Here is a 5,631-nt window from a genome sequence, read left to right on the forward strand (position 1 = left end):
CCTGCCGTAAGCCATTGAACACAAGACTTCTGCCTATAGAATTTTTCTTCAATGCGAGCCAGAACATTCCATCTTTCTGCTACCTCAGCCGCCCTTGCAACGTTTTCAGGTGTTGTGTCCAGTAGCACTATGTTTTGACATTCACAGAGCTCATCATAAGCTTGCTTAGTACGGGCTGGCAAGTCACCATAGTGCGTCTTGTTAAGCTCCCAGAGAGGTTGTTTAAGAAGCTTCAGTTTCCTATGGAAGCGGGAGAGTGCTGTCCTAGAGGGGAAGATAGTTTCAGTCGTGTCCCAGACTCTCTTAACTGTTGGAAAAAAATCCTTGTGCTCAGCCAGATAGTTGAAGAACCGATATGGCTTCCTAGCGTCATTTGTAATTCCTGTCGTACGAATCAAGCACCGTGCACGGTCAGCTATTCCAATGGGATCGTCCACTCGATTGTTCCACCACGTAAACAAGGCACCTGTAAACGGCAGATCCATGACTGAGCAGTCTGTCATTGCTTCCTGAAAGTGTCTCATGCCCGATTGGTCTCTACGATAATCCAAGGCTCGGGAATGCTCGCTTGAAGCTAAAGTTTCATTAAAATCTCCTATCAAGATCCAAGGGAGATTCAGATGATCATAAGCTTCTTTTGTACCTCTCAGTTCTTCCCATAACCGAATTCTATCCACTGCAATGTTGAAAGCATAGATAGCAGAGCAGATAAATTTTTCTCCAGTGCTTGGCACCTGGATGGCACACGTGATTACCTGTGCGCTCATATGCAATTGTGTGACGACGACCTGATCAGTCCAGCAGAGCCATTTCCTAACCAAGGGATGATAACTGTAATTCGTATGGGAGTTCAGCTTGGCATGGCAGCGCTCATGCACCACTGATGATTAGACTCATGCACTCTCGTCTCAACTAGACACCCAAAAGAAGGCTTCTCCACTTGTAACCAGGCTCTGAAGGCTCTATGCTTGTGTGGTAAGTTGAAACCACGCATGTTTCATGCAATATATCTATTTTATTAAAATTGAAGTACATTTGAGATTTGTTTAGAAACATAGATAACAATATAAAAAGAAATATAATGTCATTTAGAAACATGTATAGAATTATGTTATTAAGAAAAATTGGAAGTCAATTATATTATGAGAAACTATCTATTTGGGCCAATTTTAAAATATATGAAAAATGCCCAATCTAATTACCTAAATACATATTTTGTCTAAGATAATCAAAATAATAATTTAAAATTTATTTATATCAAAAATGATACAATATATATATATATATATATATATATTCAAAAATTGATTTTTACTAAAATATTTTCCAATTACTAATATAAAAAAATGTTTTCAATATATATATAAAAAATACAATATAAAACCCAATTTCAGACACCAACTTAAATTATGGTTTTTATATTTCACATTAAATTTTAAATATATAATATATTGGATTATTTATATGTTGGTACGTATAAAATACTATTAATTATATGATGGTACTAATGATGGGCGTTCGGGCATTCATTCGGGTTTGGTTCGGGTCTATTAAGGTTTCGAGTTTTCGGGTCTAAAGATTCAGCTCCATTTGGGTATTTCTAAATTTCAGTTCGGATTCGGTTCGGATCTTTGCGGGTTCGGCTCGCGTTCAGATAACCCACTTAAATTATTTTCAAAATTTTAAAAGTCACTATATACTTTAAATTTCTGATAATCTATAAACAAAATAATATATTACGTATAAATTTGAATAAAATATGGGGCTATTTGCAAATATGACTCAAAACTAGAAATTAAACACAAAACTAACCCTTGTTTTTTTTGGAACTTTGACTTATCTCTTTTACCTCCAAAGTTCATATTATTCACGAAAATGCCATCACGTTTTTTTTTTTTTTTGAAAAGACATATTTTACTTTATCACCCTCATCTTCCTCAAGTATTCACAATATTGCCATTGCCAACAATACACCAACCACCATGAACAACCAATTTGAAGCTTTTAATGCACCTAAAATTCGATTTACACTCTTTATTTTTCAATTCTTATGAACCAAAAACAACATCTCTTTACTTTCTCTCCATATTCATCCAAAAAAAAACCCCATATTTTGATTCTTAAATTTTTATGGTTCATAGAGCCATTGAAGATTACGATTTTTGGTGGGTCACTTTTGTTTGAGATTTTGGGTGCTTGGAGAAGACTTTTGTGTGCTAAACAAGTTATCTCACTGGTTGAAACTATGTTGAAACTATGAAATTAGTTTTTTTTTCAGATCTGTTCGTCCATAAGACTTTCATGTAAGTCGTCTACAGCCAGACGACTTACATGGAAGTCTTCTGGTCAATATAGAGGTTAATTTTGCAATTGACTTTTAAATGTGTTTTTCTAGACGATTTACATGGTAGTTTTGCATTTGACCGGATTGTGTCAAAAATTTGGCTTTTCCTGGACGACTTAAAAAATCAAATTTTGTTATACCTAGACGACTTCCATGTAAGTCGTCTCAGGTTAGTTTTGCAATTGAAAAATAAACAAAAAAATTATTTTTGTCTAGACGACTTACGCAGAAGTCGTCCATCAGACGACTTACGAAAATCGTCCATGATTTTATTCTGAGATTCTCGTCAAACCTTGCTTATCTTGGATGACTTCCATGTAAGTCGTCGGACGGACGACTTCCGTGTAAGTCGTCGGACGGACGAATTCCGTGTAAGTCTTCTAGAAAAAAATAATTTTTTTGTTTTATTTTTCAATTACAAAATTAACATGAGACGACATACATGGAAGTCGTCTAGGTATAACAAAATTTGATTTTTTTAATTTTCTACTGGACGACTTACATGTAAGTCGTCCAGGAAAAGTCAAATTTCTGACACAATCCACTCAAATGCAAAACTAACCCATTTTCCGTAGACGGCTTACATGGAAGTCGTCTCGATTTTTTTTTTTAACAAACAAAGATGGACGATTTCCATGTAAGTCGTCTAGGTTAAAAATCAATTGCAAAACTAACCTAAATGGACGACTTCCTAGAAGTCTACCAGACGACCTCCGTGGAAGTCTGCTGCGTCAATGTTTAATAAACTTTCATTTTCTCTAAAACTATAAAGACTTTTTAATTTTGTTTTGTTAATTAATGTATATTAGTCAATATTGGGGCTACTAAATGAAATTTATAACTTAATTGGTGATATTTATAAGATTACCAACATTCATGTTTAGTAAAGTTTCTAGCTAATTGAGATGACTTCCGTGGAAGTCACGGAAGTCTTCTATGTTAGTTTTTGTAAATTTGTTAAGTAACTTTAAGATATGTTTATTTAATTTTCAAAAGTTTTAAGTAACTTCGATAGTATCAAGTAACAAGGTTTAATGTGTCTTCTCAGATCATAAAATATACTTTTTACTTGTGTATCTAATGAAAGTGTTTTAACTTTGAATTTATGTAATGTTTTATCTTTTGTGAATGTGACTAAGTTTTCTTGGGAATTCTTCTCCCTTAGTTGTAATAAATTTGATTAATTTTTTGTGTTATTGTGTTTTTCTATTGAAGTTGTATCAATAACTTCAATTATGTCAAGTAACTTTGGCAAGATAATGTCATGGAAAATGAACATATTTACTAAACTTTTCATTAAAATCACTTCAAATTTACAAAAAAAAAAGACAACTAACGGAGTACACATGCAAATCACAAAACATACCACAAACAAAACTATTATAGATCATTCCTCTACAAAGAAAAGCTTAGACTCCACTTGATATGGAAGAAGACCCCGTCAGAAGACTTCCTGGAAGTCTTCTAGCGCATTATATTTTAGAAGACTTCCGAGAAGACTTCCCATAGGTCTTCCAAAGTCAGATCCAGATCTGAAAAACATGTATATCATACCCAAATCTGTAAAACCTGCATATCATATCAAAAAACGTTCAAATGGCTTAAAAACAGAGAAAATGAGTGAAAAATAGATATACATACTCTTATAGAACACACAAAGTACATATCCAAGTGGAAGATGTGAACCATCTGATTAAAACCTGCAACAAAAAGATAGATTAGTGAGAAAGACATGAGACAAAAATGAAAAATTCATATAAAGTTTAGTGTTTTCAAGTCAAAGAGATTAGAGTGGGTTTAGAGAGTTTTAGTTTGCGAAAAAGTATGAATTTTATGCAACAGGAGGTTACCAAATGAAGAAAAATCATCATAAGAACTTACCAAAACGCTCAGATCTATTATGAAAGGGAGACATGAGAGAAGACTTCGTCAGAAGACTTCCTGGAAGTCGTGTGGGAGACTTCCTGGAAGTCGTGTGAAAGACTTCCTGGAAGTCGTGTGGAAGAATTCCTGGAAGTCGTCTGGCTCAGAAGTCTTCCAGATCCGAAAAACCTGCATATCCAAATCCAGATCCGAAAAACCTGCATCTCCAAAAACATTCAAATGGCTTAAAAACAGAGAAAATAAGTGGAATCCTAGATAGATCTACCTTTATAGAACACACAAAAATACATATCTAAAATTAATAAATCTACTTTTAAATGAGTGGAAGATAAGAACCATGCGATGAAAAACCTGCAAAACAAGATAAACTAGCGAGAAAGACATGAGACAAAAACAATAAATTGATATAAAGTTTGGTGTTTATAATTTCAAAGAGATTATAGAGAGGTTGGAGAGTTTTAGAATGGGGAACATACCATTTTTGTTGCAGCCATTTGAGAGGAGGAGAGAGAATGTGTAAAAAAAAATTTATATATGGAGACAAAAATTCCAATAAGGTTAAATATTTTCGATTAGAAGACTTACTAGACGAGACGACTTCAATATTTTTAGCGGGAAACTAAATTATTTTTAGCGGGAAACTAAAATAATTTTAGCAGGAGTTAGAAGACTTCCCAAACGACTTACATGTTAGTCGTCTAGACCCTAAACATAACCCCTAAATTAAATTAACTAACTAAACACTTCATAAAATCAAATTAAACTTAAAAAGTGTTTACTATACACAGAAATAATCACATGTGGATAAAACTTTAATTTTTCAAACAAACATTTAAGCTTTCCAAAATCTAACCGTAAAAATACATACAATACTACAACATATGTTGCCAAACCCTAGACCAAAGAATATCATGATTCACTACTTTCACTCATCTATGTTGAAAACAATTCAATTTTATTATATCTTAATATATATCACTTAAAATTGTTTATAATTACATGATTTTAATTTTTCGCTTATCAAAATATTTTTTACAAAATTTATAAATTATTTTTAAGATCAACTATACCAGACGACTTTTGTGGATGTCGTCTAGAAGACTTAACTAAATCTCAGAAGACTCAGAAGACTTAGCGGGGATATACTCGTAAAAATAAGTTATGTTTTTTTGTTTGGTCACAAGGGGCTAGCTGTAATTTCACAAGGCTTTTGGGTTACTTTTGCATTTGATTCAAGTTTGGGTATACTTTTGCAATCAAAATCGAGTTTTGAGTCATATTTGGTAAATCCCCCTAAAATATGTCAAAATACCTAAATTTAAGATATAAATTGGTTTGGTTTGAATATTTGGATAGAGAATGAATAAATATTTTAAGTATTTTTGGTTTTTTGAGTATAATTT

This window comes from Brassica napus, chromosome C6 (assembly GCF_020379485.1).
Source record: "Brassica napus cultivar Da-Ae chromosome C6, Da-Ae, whole genome shotgun sequence".
In the NCBI taxonomy this organism is placed as follows: domain Eukaryota; kingdom Viridiplantae; phylum Streptophyta; class Magnoliopsida; order Brassicales; family Brassicaceae; genus Brassica; species Brassica napus.